Here is a 16,104-nt window from a genome sequence, read left to right on the forward strand (position 1 = left end):
TCTCCATATCCTAAAATCAGAGGGTAATCCAAAAATAGAAAGAATCCATGACTTATTGCCTGAAAAAGATCCCAAAATGAAAACTCCCAGGAATATTACAGCTAAATTCCAGAACTCCAAAGTCAAGGAGGAAATACTTCAAGCAGCCAGAAAAAAAAAAAAAACCATTCAAATATCCTGGAGCCATAGTCAGGATCACACAAGGAGGAGAGGGCTTGGAATATGATATTCTGGAAGGCAGAAGAGCTAAGAGTACAACCAAGAATCCCTTACCCAGCAAAACCAAGTATAATCCTTCAAAGGGGAAAAATGGATATTTAATGAAACAGAGAACATTAAAACATTCCTAATGAAAAGACCAGAGATGAATGGAAAATTTTACTTTCAAAAACAAGACTCAAGAAAAGCATGAAAATGTAAACATGAAAGAAAAATCATAAGGGTCTCAAAGTTAAACGGTTTACATTCCTCTTTACAAAGATAATACATGTAACTCCGAAGAACTTTATCATTATTAGGGCAGTTAAAAGGATTCCACATAAACAGAGGGTGTAGCAGTGAGTCAGTTATCTTGAGATGATGTAAAAAAATAATGGATAACTGAGAAAGAGGGATGCCCTGGCAGAAGGGGGAAGGGAGAGGAAGAATGGGGAAAATTATCTCACATGAAGGAAGTATACAAAAAAGAGCTTTTTCAAGTGGATGGGGCAGTGATGAAGGGGTGGGCAATGCTTGAACCTTATTGTCTAAACTGGTTCAAAAAGGGGAAAATATACATATATACACACTCAATTGGAAATAGACATCTATTTTACCCATCAGGGGAGGAAGAGGGGAGGAAGTTGAGAAAAGAATGTGGTCATGGTGATAGAGGATAGACAAAGGAAGACAGCGGTCAGAAGTAAAACGGACCGTAGAGGAGGGTCAGAATAAAAACAGACTAAAGGATAAAATGGGAAAAAACAACCCAGGATGGAGGGAAATGTGCAGTTAGTAATACATATGAATGGGATGGACCCAGCTATAAAAAGGAAGAAGATAGCAGAATTGATTAGAAATCAAAATCTATCCACAATTATAGCCTTCTTTAGATTGGGGGTGGGTGGGTGGAGTTAAAAGCGCATAGCAGAGAACAAAAGAAAACTAACAAGGAAGCAAAAAAAAACCTGGGTAACTGTATAATATTTATTGCATAGGTTTTCATGAAATAGAAATTTGTTTTATATTGAATCCTCTCTTATGGTCTGCTGTGTACATGGCAGTGCTGGGTTTTTTTCTCATTTTGCATTTAGGTTTAAATTTTTTTAAAAATTTAATAGCATTTTATTTTTTTTGTCTAATTTAGTGTAAAGATAGTTCTTAATATCCATCTTTGTAAGATTTTGCACTTCAAATTTTTCTCCTTCCCTCCTCCCCAAGAAGCAAACAATCTGATACAGGTTATACATGTACAACCATATTAAACATATTTCCACATTAGTTATGTTAAGAAAAAAGACTCAGCAAAAGCAAAAAGCATGAGAAAGAAAGAACTATAAAAAATGAAAATAGTCCGCTTCAATCTGCATTCAGACTGCACAGTTCTTTCTCTGGATGTGGTCATCATTTTTCATCACGAGTCTTCAGATGTCTTGAATCATTGCATTGCTGAGAAGAGCTAAGTCTATCATAGCTAATGATTGCACAATGTTCTCCTGGTTCTGCTCCTTTCACTCAGCATCAGTTCATATTAGTCCTTCCAGGTCTCTCTGAAGTCTTCCTGTTCATCATTTCTTATAGCACAATAGTATTCCATTACATTCATATATCACAACTTGCTCAGCCATTCCCCAACTGATTCCTTCAATTTCCAGTTCTCTGCCACCACAAAAAGAGCTGCTATAAATATTTTTGTACATGTGAGTCCTTTTCACTTTTTTATGATCTCTTTGGGATACAGACCAGGTAGTGGTACTGCTGGGTCCAAGGGTATGCACAGTTTTATAGCCCTTTGGGCACTGCTCTCCAGAATGACTGAATCTGTTCACGGCTCCACCAACAATAATTAGTGTTCTAATTTTCCACATCTCCAACATTTATCATTTCCCTTTTCTGTCATAGTAGCCAGTCTGATAGATGTGAGGTGGTACCTCAGAATTCTTTTAATTGGCTTTTAATTTACAAAAAAAGCAGAATCCAACAATAAGTTGTTTATAAGAAACACACTAGAAACAGATACACACAGAGTTAAAATAAAGGGCTGGAGCAGAATCTATTAACGCTTTTGCTGAAGTAAAAAAGGCCAGGGTGGCAATCATGATCTCAAAGCAAAATCAAAAACAGACCTAATTAAGAGACATAAACAAGGAAATTACATTTTGCTAAAAGGTTCCATAGACAATGAATATCAATACTAAACAGGTATACACCAAATGGCATGGCATCCAGATTCTTAAAGGAAAAGTTAATTATAAGAGGAAACAGGCAGTAAAACTATACTGTGGGGAACCTCAACTTTCCCCTCTTGGAGTTAGATAAATCTAATTATAAAATAAGAAAGAAGCTAGAGATGAATAGAATCTTAGGAAAGTTATATATGATAAACCTCTGGAGAAAACAGAACAGGAATAGAAAGGGGTGTGGCTTTTTCTCAGCTATACAAAGCAACTTCATAAAAAAGTGACCATGCATTAGGGCATAGAAACCTGACACCCAAATGCAGGAAAGCAAAAGTATGAAATGCACCCTTTCAGGCCATAATGCAATAAAGATTACATTCAATAAAAGGTCATGGAATGCCAGTAAGCTGATGAGATGCTGGTATGAACTGCATAGGTGATCTCAAGGGAAGGGTGGGAGAGCAGCTGTTCAGTATGGACTGAGGTGGGATTCTCCTGACTCAATTTCCCCACTAACACCTGGCAGACTTTAAGCCTGACTGAATGCAAGTGGATAATCTAATCCTGCCTGGAACTGACATGAGGTTGGGGAGATAGTGTATCCCTGCAATGTCCTTACTCTTGGTGGTAATTTCCTATAGTGAAAAGGTTTGTAAGCTTAATACCAGATCTATTCAATTATAGATTATTGGTAGGGGAACATCCAAGGTTGTCTAAAATTAAGCTATCAGGCACAAGACTTTAGACCAACAACATTAAGTTAGGGTCCTTTAATTTTTAGTAATACTGTGGCGACAATTAGGTCAAGAGCTTGTGAAGTTAGCAACATAAATATTATTTGTGTCTCAGTTGGTTAATGTTTTAAAAAAAAATTCTTTTGTGGTCCATATTGTACATGCTTTAAAAAGAAGTATCACCTGACCAAAAGTTTGAATTGCTTTATCTGTTATAAACTGTGTTAAAAATAAATAACAAAAAAAGTCATGGAAGCACGGATTAAAAATTATTTGGAAACTAAATCTTATGTTAAAGAATGAGTGGATCATAGAAACATAATTTCATTAAAGAGAATGACAACAATGAAACAACATACCAAAATTGGAGAGATGCAACCAAAGTAGTACTTAGAGAAAATTTTATATCTCTAAGTATTTACAGCAATAAAATAGGGATCAGATCCCTAGTGGACATGCAACTAAAAAACTGAAAAAGAACAAATTAAAGATTCCCAATTAAACACCAAAATGGAAATCCTGAAAAATCTAAAGAAAGATTAATAAAACTGAAAGTAAAAAAAAAAAAAAAAGCATTGAACTAAGAAATAAAACTAGCGGCTGGTTTTATGGGGGATGAAACAACAACACAGATAAACTATTGGTTAATTTTATTTTAAAAAGAAGAAAACCAAATTACCAATATAAAAAATTAAAAAATGAATGCACCACCAGTGAAGTTGAAATGGAAGCAATTATTAGGAGTTATCTTTACCCAATTACATGTCAGTAAAACTGACAACCTAGGTGAAATGGGAAAATATTTACAAAAATTATTTACTACTCAGATTAACAGAAAAGAAACAGAATACTTAACCCTTACAAAAAAGAAAATGAACAAGCTATAAATGTCCCTGAAAAAAAAATTCCCAGGACTAGATAGTTTTAAAATTGAATTCTACCAAACATTTAAGGAATAATCTTATTATCGTATAAACAATTTGAAAAAATAAAGGAATCCTACTGAATTCCTTCTATGACACAAATATGGTTTTTGTGTGCAAAAAGTATAGATGAATTTTTATTTTTTATTTTTTTAAAATTATTTTGTTTTCAGTTTTCTATAATGACTTCCATATATCTTAGATTTTTCCCCTCTCCCTCCTGAGATGGCATGTAATCTTATAAGGTTCTACACATTCCTATTAATATATATTTTCACCTTAGTCATATTGCATAGAAGAATTAAAATGAATGGGAGAAACCATAACACAAAACAAAACATAACACAAGAGAAAATGGTCTGCTTCATTCTGTGATCCAATTCCATAGTTCCTTCCCTGGATGTGACATTTTTGCCTCAAGGGTTCATTGGGAATTTTTTAGGTCCTTGCATTGTTGTGAAGGACTAAGTCTACCAGTAAAATTCCTCACACACTGTGGTTGTTGCTATGTCACAAAGCTCTTCTGGTTCTGCTCCTTTCACTCAGCATCAGTTCATATAAGTCCTTCCAGGCCTCTCTGAAGTCTTCCTGTTCATCATTTCTTATAGCACAATAGTATTCCATTACATTCATATATCACAACTTGTTCAGCCATTCCCCAATTGATGGGCATCCCCTTGATTTCCAGTTTTTGGCCACCACAGAGAGCTGCTGTAAATATTTTTGTACATGTGGGACCCTTTCCCATTTTTACGATCTCTTTAGGATACAGTCCTAGAAGCAATACTGCTGGGTCAAAGGGTATGCATATTTTTGTAGCCCTTTGGTCATAGTTCCAAATTGCTCTCCAGAATGGTTGGATCAGCTCAGAGCTCTACCAACAATGAATTAGAGTTCCAACTCTCCCACATCTTCCACATCTCCAACATTTATCATCTTCCTGTTTTGTAATGTAGCCAATCTGATCGATGGTACCTCGGAGCTGTTTTGATTTGCATCTCTAATCAATAATGATATAGAGCATTTTTTATATGACTATAGATGGCTTTAATTTCTTCCTCTGAAAACTGCCTGTTCATATCCTTTGACCATTTATCCATTGGGGAATGACTTGTATTCTTATAAATGTGACTCAGTTCTCTCTATATTTTAGAAATGAGGCCTTTATCACAGACTCTAGTTGCAAAAATTCTTTCCTCTTAATCTTGGTTGCTTAGGCTTTCCAATATTTCAATTTCAGTTGGTTTTTGACCAAACAAGAGATAGAGAACATTATGAAGTGCAAAATGGATAATTTTGGTCACATTAACTTGAAAAACCAACTGAAATTGAAAACCCAATGCAAAAAACTTAAAGTTCTACCAAAGAGATTGCAATATAGATGGATATCTTACTAACATCACACCCTATGACCATTGAGGATTTATTCCAGGAATATAGGGTTGGTTCAATATTAAGAAAACTATTAACATAATTGGCCATATTAATAAAAAACAACAAAAATAAATTATTTCAATAAATGCAGAAAAAGCTTCTGATTAAATATAACACCCATTCCTATGAAAAATTTTGGAAAGCATAAGCATCAATGGAGCCTTACGACGATAAGTAGCATCTAAAACCAAGAGCAAGCATTATCCATAAAAGGGTAAACTTGAAGCGTCTCCAATAAGAGCGGAACAAATGTCCATCACTCACTAAGTCAATATTTGTATTAGAAATGTTAGCTATAACAGGAAGACAAGAAAAAGAAAATAGAGGAATAGAAACAGGCAATGAGGAAACTAATCTATCGCTCTTTGCAGATGATATGATAGTATACTTACAGAATCCTGGAGAATCAACTAAAAAAGATAGTTGGAACAATAACTTCACCAAAGTTGCAGGATAAAAAAAATCATCCACATTTCTATATGTTACCAACAAAACCCACAGGAAGAGATGGAGAAATTCTATTTCAAATAACTGCAAAAAAAAAATGAAAATTCTTGGGATTCTACCTACCAAGACAAACTCAGGGACTGCATGAACACAAATACAAAACACTTTTCACACAAAGATAAATCTGAACAATTGGAAAAATGTTAATTGCTCATGGGTAGGTCAAGCCAATATAATAAAAATGACCATTCTAAGTTAACTTACTTATTCAGTGTTATGCCAAACATACCAAAGAATTATTTTATAAAGTGAGAAAAAATAATAACAAAATTCATCTGGAAGGACTAAAAGGTTAAGAATATCAAGAGAGCGAATGAAAATATTATGAGAGAATTGACCTCACAGTTGTTGTTGTTGTATTCATCCTTCACTTTCGAAGAAGACCGTGCCATCAGAGAAGTAGTGATATGACTTGAACTTAACTTTGTTTTGAGTGAGGGAGGGCTGTGCAGGTCACCAGACAAATTTTCTTCTCCTGAGCCATCTGGATCCATTGGCGAGATATTCATCAGGATGACTGGAGATGGCCCAGGATGCAATGGGAGACCTTGGTCTTTTAGGCTAAGGCCTTTTCAGATACTCACTTAAAGTGAGGTAATGCCCATTCAGTGAATAGGCTTCTTTAAAAAGTAGTGAGGGGGATGGCCCTTTAAATAGAAAAGTAGAGTAAATTAATAAATCAAGGTGGGAGGGGCAAGAACCTCAGGGTTGTTGTTTGAAACAGGAAATAGTTACTATTGACATTCACTGTAAGCCAGGAGAATCCAAAAATAGTCATTGAGTGGAGCTTGGGCAGGGACCCATAGTGGTTCAATCTATGGGCTTCAGAGTGCACTGCTTCTAAGGTTTTAGGGAAGAAAAAGAAAGAAAGAAAGAGAGAGAGAGAGAGAAAAGGAAGGAAGGAAGGAAGGAAGGAAGGAAGGAAGGAAGGAAGGAAGGAAGGAAGGAAGGAAGGAAGGAAGGAAGGAAGGAAGGAAGGAAGGAAAGAAGGAAGAAAGGAAGGAAGGAAGGAAAGAAGGAAGGAAGGAAGGAAGGAAGGAAGGAAGGAAGGAAGGAAGGAAGGAAGGAAAGAGAGAGATTGAGAGAGAGAGAGAGATGATGAGTTGAGTTACCCAGCTAGCTGGGTTCCCATTCAGGCAGCTCGATCTACTCACAGGTTGTGTTTGTCCTTCATTTTTGAAGAAGACCATGACATCAGAAAAATGATGAAATGACTTGCAGTTGACTTTCATTGGCGGGAGGGGGGACTATGCCAGGTTACCAACCCCACTTTCTCCTCCTGAGCCATCTGGATCCAGTGACCAGATATTCATCAGGATGACTGGAGATGACCTCGGCCTCACAGTACCAGATTTCAAACTGTATGTGATGATCATTAAAACAATCTGTTAGTGACTAAGAAGTAGAGCGATGGATCAGTGGAAAAGATTAGGTACAGAATTTTTTGTTGTTGTTCAGTCATGTCCAATTCTTTGTGACTCCATTCAGGGTTTTCTTGGCAAAGACACTGAAATGATTTGCCATTTCCTTTTCCAGTTCATTTTATAGATGAGGAAACTGAGGCAGACAGGGTGAAGTGATTTACCCAGGGTCACACAGCTAGAGTTCTTCCTGACTTCAGTTTCATCATTCTATCCACTGTGTCACCTTGCTCCCCACCTAACGTTTGATAAACCCAAAGATCCAAGTTTTTTGGGTAAGAACTCACTATTTGATAAAAATTGCTGGGAAAACCAGAAAGCAGTTTGGCAGAAACTAAGCATAGACCAATATCTCACACTGTATACCAAAAATAAGGTCAAAATGGCTAAATGATTCAGACAGAAAGAATGATATCATAAGCAAATTGGGGGTGTGGAAAAATGTACTCAGCAGATCTATACATAAGGGAAGAGTTTATGGCAAACAAGAAAGAATCACAGGAAGTGAAGCAGATAATTTTGATGAGATGACATTAATTTGCACAAACAAACGCAGTCAGAATTAGAAGGAAAAGTGGAAGTGGGAAAACGTTTACATCAAGTTTTTCTGATAAAGCCCTCTTTTCTCAAATATTAGGAACTGAACCATATTTATAAAAATAAGAACCATTCTCCAGCTAATAAATGGACAAAGGACATGAACAGAGAGATTTCAGAATAAGAAATCCAAGCTATCGATAGTCATGAAAAGTATTCTAAGCTACTATTAATTAGAGAAAGGGAAATTTAAACAACTCTGGGATACCACCTCACATCTGTCAGATTGGCTAACATGACAGAAAAAAAAAGAATAACATGCTGGAGGGGATATGGAAAAACTGGGACATTAAGGTACTGTTGGTGGAGTTGTGAACTGGTCTAACCATTCTGGAGAGCAATTTGGAACTATGCCCAAAGGACTATAAAATCATGCATATCCTTTGATCCAGCAATTGGACTACTAGATCTGTACCCCAAAGAGGTCATAAAAAAAGTTAAAAGGGACTGTATGTACAAAATTATTTATAGCAGCTCTCTTTGTGGTGACCAAAAAATTGGAAATCAAGGGGATACCCATCAATTGGGAAATGGCTGAACAAGTTGTGGTATCTGCTTGTGATGGAATACTATTGTGCTATAAGAAATGATGAGCACATACTTTCAGAAAAGTCTGAAAAGACCTATATGAATTGATACAATTGAGCAGAACCAGGGGATCATTGTACGCAGTAACAAAATATTGTGGTGATGATCAACCACGAAAGGCTTAGTTCCTCTAATCAGTACAATGAACCAAAACAATTCCAAAGGACTCATGATGCTACTTTTTTCACTTTGTTTTGCTTTTATTTTTTCCGATATGACTGAAATGGAAATATATTTTGCATGATTTCACAAGTATAATTGATATATTACTTGCCTTCTTAGGGGCTTGGAGATGAAGAGAAGGGGAGAAGAGGGAAGTCACCATGAAAGGCTTCCATTTTTTAAGCAGAGTCAAGCTCCCCAAACAAGAATAAAGCTTCTTCCTTCTGGTGATGGTGGAGGCTTGAGGAGAGAAGATTTGGAACAGCCCCTGCGGTGGATGGGATAGGATTGGTGTGTTTGTCCTTCATTGCCAAAGAAGACCACACCATTAGAGAAATGATGACATGACTTGCACTTGACTTTGTTTTGAGTGAGGGAGGGCTGTGCAGGTCATCAGCCTCACTTCTCCTCCAGAGCCACCTGAATCTAGTGACCAGATATTCATCAGGATGACTGAAGATCACCTGGGATACACTGGGAGACCTTGGGCTCTTTAGGCAGATACTGACCTAGGGTGAGGCAACGCCCATTCATTGAATAGGCCTGTTTAAGAAGTAGCCTGGGCATGGCCCCTTTAATGAGGCAAAGAAGAGAAAGACCTCAGGTTGGGAGGGAAACAGCAACAGTTATTATTGATAATCACTCTAAAGCTAGGCTGGTCCAGAAGAGAGCCTTTAGGTAGGGGGCATGGGCCCCATAATGTCTGAGCTTCAGAGTACAGTAGGCTCAAGGGGAAGGGAAGGGAAGGGGAGAGGAGAGGAAGGAAAGGGAGGCTAGCCAGTAAAACCCAAGTAACTTGGGCATCTTTTGGCCATCCAAATTTACCTTCCTTTGGAGAGGAGAAGGAAGGGGAGGGGAGACAGACAGGAGAGGAAGAGCTGAGTCTACTCACAGGGTTGTGTTCATCCTTCGTTGCTGAAGAAGACCATGCCATTAGAGAAATGATGACATGACTTGCACTGGATTTGTTTTGAGTGAAGGAGGGCTGTGCAGGTCGCCAGCCTCACTTCTCCTCCAAAGCCATCTCAGGTGGGGTAGAGAATCAGTAGGAAGGAGTGAAATGACCTTGCTGCAGATAAGATTAGACCAGGAGTGGGGAACCTGAGGCCTTTTGAATCCAAGTTTTACAGAACAAATTAGGCAAATGGATTAGACAGACTGGATGAATAATTGCATGTGTTGAAGGGCTCTTAGAACCTGGTGAGAGGGTAGGAGGTAGCAGAAGGAGTAAGAGTGGACTAGATTTTAGCTCTTAGGACCCCTGTATAAGGAGAGCTGCTTGGCCTTCATAGGAAATGTTGACATTTTAAACACTTAAGCAAGGTTTTATTAAGCTGCTTACTGTGTACTAGGGCCTACATGGGTACAAGTCAAAAGACCAGAGAGGATGATTGATGTGGGCCTTGAAGGACAGCTAAGGGCTGAATGGGTTCTCTGTCTTGCTTTGTGCTCTCTGGCTGGGTGGGTGAACCAAGGCCCAAGGATATTCATCATAATACCCTTAGCAACAAGAGTCTACTCCTAGCAAAGTAAAAGACCAGATAGCTTCGCATGTTGAGACATTAGAGAGAGTAGGGGACCTTGCTACACAGCATTTTCTAATCAATTTTCTCATTGGATCCTCACAATGAAGCCCTAGTGAAGTGACCGGGGCAGGTCTTGTCTCCATTTTACAAGAAAGAAAAAGGAAAATCCAAGTTTCCATAAATGCTGGAGGCAGGAGTCAAACTTAAAGAGTTTTGGACTCACAGAAGATGCCAGTGTGAATGCTGCCTCTGCTATGCTCCTGGCCAAGTCACTTGTCCTCAGAGCTTTGGCTCCTCCTATGTAAAAGAAACGTTAATGCTTACACCACTTACCTAACAGGGCCCATGTGAAGGAAATACTTTGCCAATCTCAAAGCGCTGTATGAATACCACGTTCTGATTCACAGTCCAGTGCCCATTTCACAACACTGAGCTGGTTTTCTGAGTAATTCAATGTGTTTATTGCCTTCCATGTGCATCTATTATTGTGCTTGGGCTACTGGGTTCAAAAGTTATTTTAGACACTTTTTGACCCCTTACCAATCCTCTGTGGTCTGGCTTCTGATCTAATCATTCAACTAAAACTGCCAGAATTTATCAGTGAACTCTTAATGGCCAAATCCAATAGGTTTTTCTCAATGGTCAACTTTGATCTTTTCAGCATTTGACTGATGGCCATCAGCGATGACACTGGTTCATTGTCTCTTGGTTCTCCTTCAATCTAATTATTCCCTGTAAGTCTCCTCAAGATGGGAGAAAGAAGAGTGAGATAACTCCAGGCTAGTGGGGCAATGGCGGTACCAGTCATAGGATGGAGACATGCTTCTGTTTGGATAACTCCCAGCTGGGCAAGTTGAACTTGAGTTGGTAGCGTGGCATCTAAGTAATGATGCCTAGTGGACAGTTAGAAATAAGACCACTGTGGCCATAGATTTAAAGATCCATGGGATCATAGCTGTGGGATGGAAGTGACCTTAGGGGCTGCTAATCCAAGGTCATACAGCAGTCCGTAGCTGAGTTAAGATTTGAACCCAGAGCTTCTGGCTCCAAATGTAGCACCAATATTGAAGTTGTATGTTTGCCCTTCATTGCTGAAGAAGACCATGCCATCAGAGAAATAATGACATGACTTGCCCTTAACTTGTTTTGAGTGAGGGAGGGCTGTGCAGGTCACCAGCCTCACTTCTCCTCCAGAGCCATCTGAATCCAGTGACCAGATATTCATCAGAATGCCTGGAGATGGCCCAGGATGAGGCAATAGGGGCTAAGTGACTTGCCCAAGGTCACATAACTAGTGAGTTTTCTTCAAAACTACTGAAATCCAAACCTTCCTCCACTTTGTCTCTGGCAGCCAGAGGAGATGGCATTTACTTGGGAAATGTGCTCCTCTAGCTCCTCCACCTTCTCCAGGGACATATTCTTAGTTTCAGCATCCTCCAGTAGTCCACCAACATCAAATACATTATCTAGGTATGCCTGAATCTGCACTTGCAACTTCTCGCTCTCTGTATGCCTTGATTTTTATAGACTGTATGTATATATACACACATGTATATATGCATACATGTGCCTGCATACATCTGTGTATATATGTATACAATAGGTTTATATTATATATGTATAGATGATATAGATACATAAATATATATAAAAACCACCCATAAGTCCTGCTGTAGGACTTCATCCAAATCCATCACTGTCCCTGCATAGTATTAAGCAGTGATTTCCCTACATAAACCATGTCCTTACTCATTTCTCGGCTCTCTCATCCCAGTGCTGTGTAAAGCCCTTCCATCTGAACACAGCACTTCCTGGAATCGGGGCTTAATTAAATTCTTGATGATTGATGTTTCTATGGAAAACCAGGGTTTTGGCTTTTTTGAGAAAGAACGTGGGTCTTTGGTGAGTCATTGCCTGCTTAGTTCAGTGTGGAGCAACAGCTTTGGGCTCAGAGCGCCTGCATTTGGGTCTGGTCTCTACCACATGGAAAACCTTGGCGCATTAGATAATAGCAGCTGTTCAGGAGTTAAATTACTGAACCTCTCTGGGCCCCAGCTTCTCCCTTTATAAAATAAAGGGATTAGGCTAGATAACCTGGAAGGCCCCTCCCAGCTTTCCTCTAGGTTCTTATAGGACTTCTCTAGAAGGGAAGGCACACTGGATTCAGGCAAGAGTATTCCACAAAACCATGTTGATCCATGTGATGCATGCAGGTGCTTGATCTCACCTTTAGCCCAGTGCCTGGCACAGAGTAGGCATTGAATAAATGTTTATGGATTGGTTGATGCCCATCTCATGGCTATGGCCCACTGTCATTGATATTTGGAAGCATGGTTGCCCCTCAGAATGCTGAGCCAGGCCACAACAAATGAGCATTCACAGACCTCAGTGATGGCTGGTCACATGTGCATGGCATATCCAATGCTTGGCATCCATAGATTGGATTGGCCAGGCCATGATTTAGAAGCCTCCTTCTAACAGGCTCATTGCCGCCCTCCCAGACTTGATTCTGGGGGTCCATCCCAGTGGCCACTTACTTCTCCATTCTGTAGAATGACTGGAACATTAGAATGACATTTGCTTTGTAGCATAGATGCTATTAATATGAATCGGATGAGCTAGAAGGGACCTTAGCAGTCACTCCCCAATCCCTCATCTTGTAGCTGAGGAAACTGAGTCCCTAAGAGGGCAGCTTACTTGTTCAGAGCCCCACAAGGAAGAATATGGCCATGGCAAGGCTTTTCTTGGAATAATCTGAACTTGAGCTGGCCTGAAGCTTTTTTTGAGCTCCTCAGGGTATGAGGTACAGACAGCCATGGATTTGATTTGGGGATGAATTCTTTCAGCCAAGTCACATTTCTTCTGGGGCAGTGAGAATGGAAGATGGGGGTGGGAGTGGGTGAGACTCTTTCAATCCAATAAAATATGAGCACTGTGAGGGCAGGGAAAGTTTTCTTTTGTCTTTGTCACCCAGTGCTGGGCAACAAGCACTTCCTGCTTGCTGCTGATGAATTATCTACAATGTAGTTCAAGTTCAGCTTGATTTATTTGGGGGGAGTGGAAGGTTTCCTCAGCAGAAGATGAGTTTTGGGACTTTGTTGGAGCCAGACAAAGGCTTCAGGGCAAAGAGCCAGATGGGGTTTCTTCATCTCACTGTCAGTAATTGTAGGTGATGTTATAAGAAGTGTGGTGAGGCACCTAATAGGCTACATCATTATTATTCCCTCTCTGAGGGGACGGAGGGTTCTGTGGGGAGAACTGGGTATGTCCCTCCAGAAGGGGAAGAACTTTCGCTATTTCTCATGGTGCACGGCTGGACCCCTGATAGATTTCCACTTCCTCTGGTGCACGGGAGATTACCTAACCCAGATATAGCCCCTTTACAGATTTCCCGTGAAAATCTTGCACAGCTTTTCAGAACCAGACAGTAATGAAAGCTCACTTTTTAGAAGCATTTTCAGGTTTTTCAGCAAATTTCTTCACATCAGCCTATTTTGCTTATTTGGAAAATGAGGACCAGAGGTGAGGGGTCTTTCTCACAGTTACACAGCTTCTGGTAAGAGGCATGGCCGGGACTGAAATATGAAATTCAGTGCTCTTTCCAAGGCATCACAGTGCAAGGTCGTTTACTTACTGTAAATTTGGTCACCCTGAAAACATTACTCTACTTGCCTCCCTCCCCTAAAGAACAAAAAGCATTTATTTAGCACTTAGCAAATGTGGAGCCTGGGAATCCAGACAGAAAAGGGAGACTGTCCCAATTCTCAAGGAGCTCAGACAGTACCTGTAGCAGGAGTCGTCAGCAGGCATCGGAAAAGGCTGCAATGGCAAGGCAGATGGTAATTGATGCAGCCTATTTCTAGTGATCAAACCTGATCTGCTGACAACTCCGAGCCCTCTGGCTGTGCCAAGGGCTTCACCATGGAGGACTTCCGCCCATACCACTCCGCAGAGCTGAGCTGCAGGGTTGAGCTTCCAAGTCCTCGACCCTTCTCACCAGATTCCCCAGGGAACCTCCTGCCTTGAAGCTTCCCCACTCCCACGGCCTTCCCTGGTAAATGCCCCGAATCTGGAGCAGGTTTGCAGCGCATAGTCTCTCACCCTTGTCTCAAGCAGAGCAAAGGTTACAAGGGGGAAGCTGGGACAGGTGTTTTGTTCCAGAATAACCTCGATGGAGGCTGGGCTTAATGCAAAGGGCTACATGATCCCTTCTAGTGGTGCCAAAACACCAACCTTGGCAGACCTGGGAATCACAACTCTAGTAGCTGCCTCTTTTCCTAAGGGGTGGTGAATTGTGTCCTGGGGGAGAGGGCACGGGTTTGACGAAGAGTTGAGTTGGTAGTCATGGGAGCTAGGGCAGAACTAGGGTCACATATGCCCACAGGGAACTGGGGAATGGGGAGCTCAGCCCCAGAATGGAACATTAAGAACCTAGCTGCCCTTTCTGACTCCAGGGTCCTCCAGTATCCAGAGAGTGACTTCTGACCCACCACCTATTTTTAGTTATCACCAAACAGACATTAAGGTGAGAGCTCATTAGCCAGGAAGCCTGACAGAGAGCCCCAGGCCAATGGCCAACCACTTAGAAAGTGCTTTGACCTTCTAGAGAGAGGACTGACCCAGCTTGGACTTTGTACAAGGACAGTCCCCAATTCTCAAACAGGCTGTAAGAGAGTGTACTGTTCAGCTGGATGGACCATGCCATCAGGAATCAAAGCAATGTTTCTGGGAGGAAGTTATGTTGGTGGATCCTCCGTAATCTGTTTGTTTTGGGAAGCCCTTGTCAGGTTGGCCATTGCCCATCCTCCCAGTCTTGTCACCCTTTAATTGCTTGTTACCTAATAGGGTAATGTGGGTCAGGCCAGAGCACTTTGGGAGAGGGAGAGAGAGGGAGAGAGAGGGAGAGAGAGGGGAGAGAGAGAGAGAGAGAGAGAGAGAGAGAGAGAGAGAGAGAGAGAGAGAGAGAGAGAGAGAGAGAGATCTAGGCTTGGTCCCCCAGCACTGTAGGGAAGCATCTGGGCTGGGGCAGTGGGTGAAAGAGGGCCTCCTTTGTGACCCAAGGCAAGGTCCCACTTTGAGCCTCAGTCTGCTCCTCTGTAAAATCGCAATAGTAATGCCTAGGGTTGTTAAACATGAAGAAGTTTCAGAAGCATGAGTCATTGCTTTCATAGGTCATGATACAAGTGAAGTGCTCCTCCCACCCCCCAATCATCCAGCCTTGCTCATACTGTTTACCCAGAACCTGCGTGGCAGGGTGGATCGTGGAAAAGGACGGGATTCAAATTTGGCTCTGCCACTCCCTACTTGTGTGGCCCTGGGCTATGACTGTTTCCCTCCCCGGTTGTCCTTGGTAAGAAGTCTGTGAGACAAAGAAGAAAGGCTCAGAGGACTGGGTTCAAATCTCATCCCTGGTGCTCACAGTGGGTATGGGCCAGTGACTCCTTGGGTCTCAGTTTCCTTATCTGTAAAAGGAGGGGGTTGGCTCCGGGCATCTTCACTGGCGCCCAGCTCTACGCTGCGCCTCATGTCTCCCTTGGGAGCTGCCTTCCTTTCCTTCCCCTTGTTCTCAAGGCCAGGGCTTGGCTGCAGGTGTCCCGGAGCGGCCGTGCCCTGGGCCTCATCACAGGCTAAGGGGGCATAGTAGCTACAGCCAGCACTCGTAGCCTGGCCTGTCCCCATCCCTTCGCGGACTCGGAAAGGAGAAGGGACCGGCTCTAAGTGCCTGGTTTTGGGGGACTTAGGTTAGGGTTGGGACAGCCTGGGCGGGGGTGGGAGGGTCCCCACAAAACACAAAGGACGGAGCGCATCGGAGACAGCTCAGCTCACACACGTTC

This window comes from Notamacropus eugenii, chromosome 3 (assembly GCF_028372415.1).
Source record: "Notamacropus eugenii isolate mMacEug1 chromosome 3, mMacEug1.pri_v2, whole genome shotgun sequence".
NCBI classification, from domain to species: Eukaryota; Metazoa; Chordata; class Mammalia; order Diprotodontia; family Macropodidae; genus Notamacropus; species Notamacropus eugenii.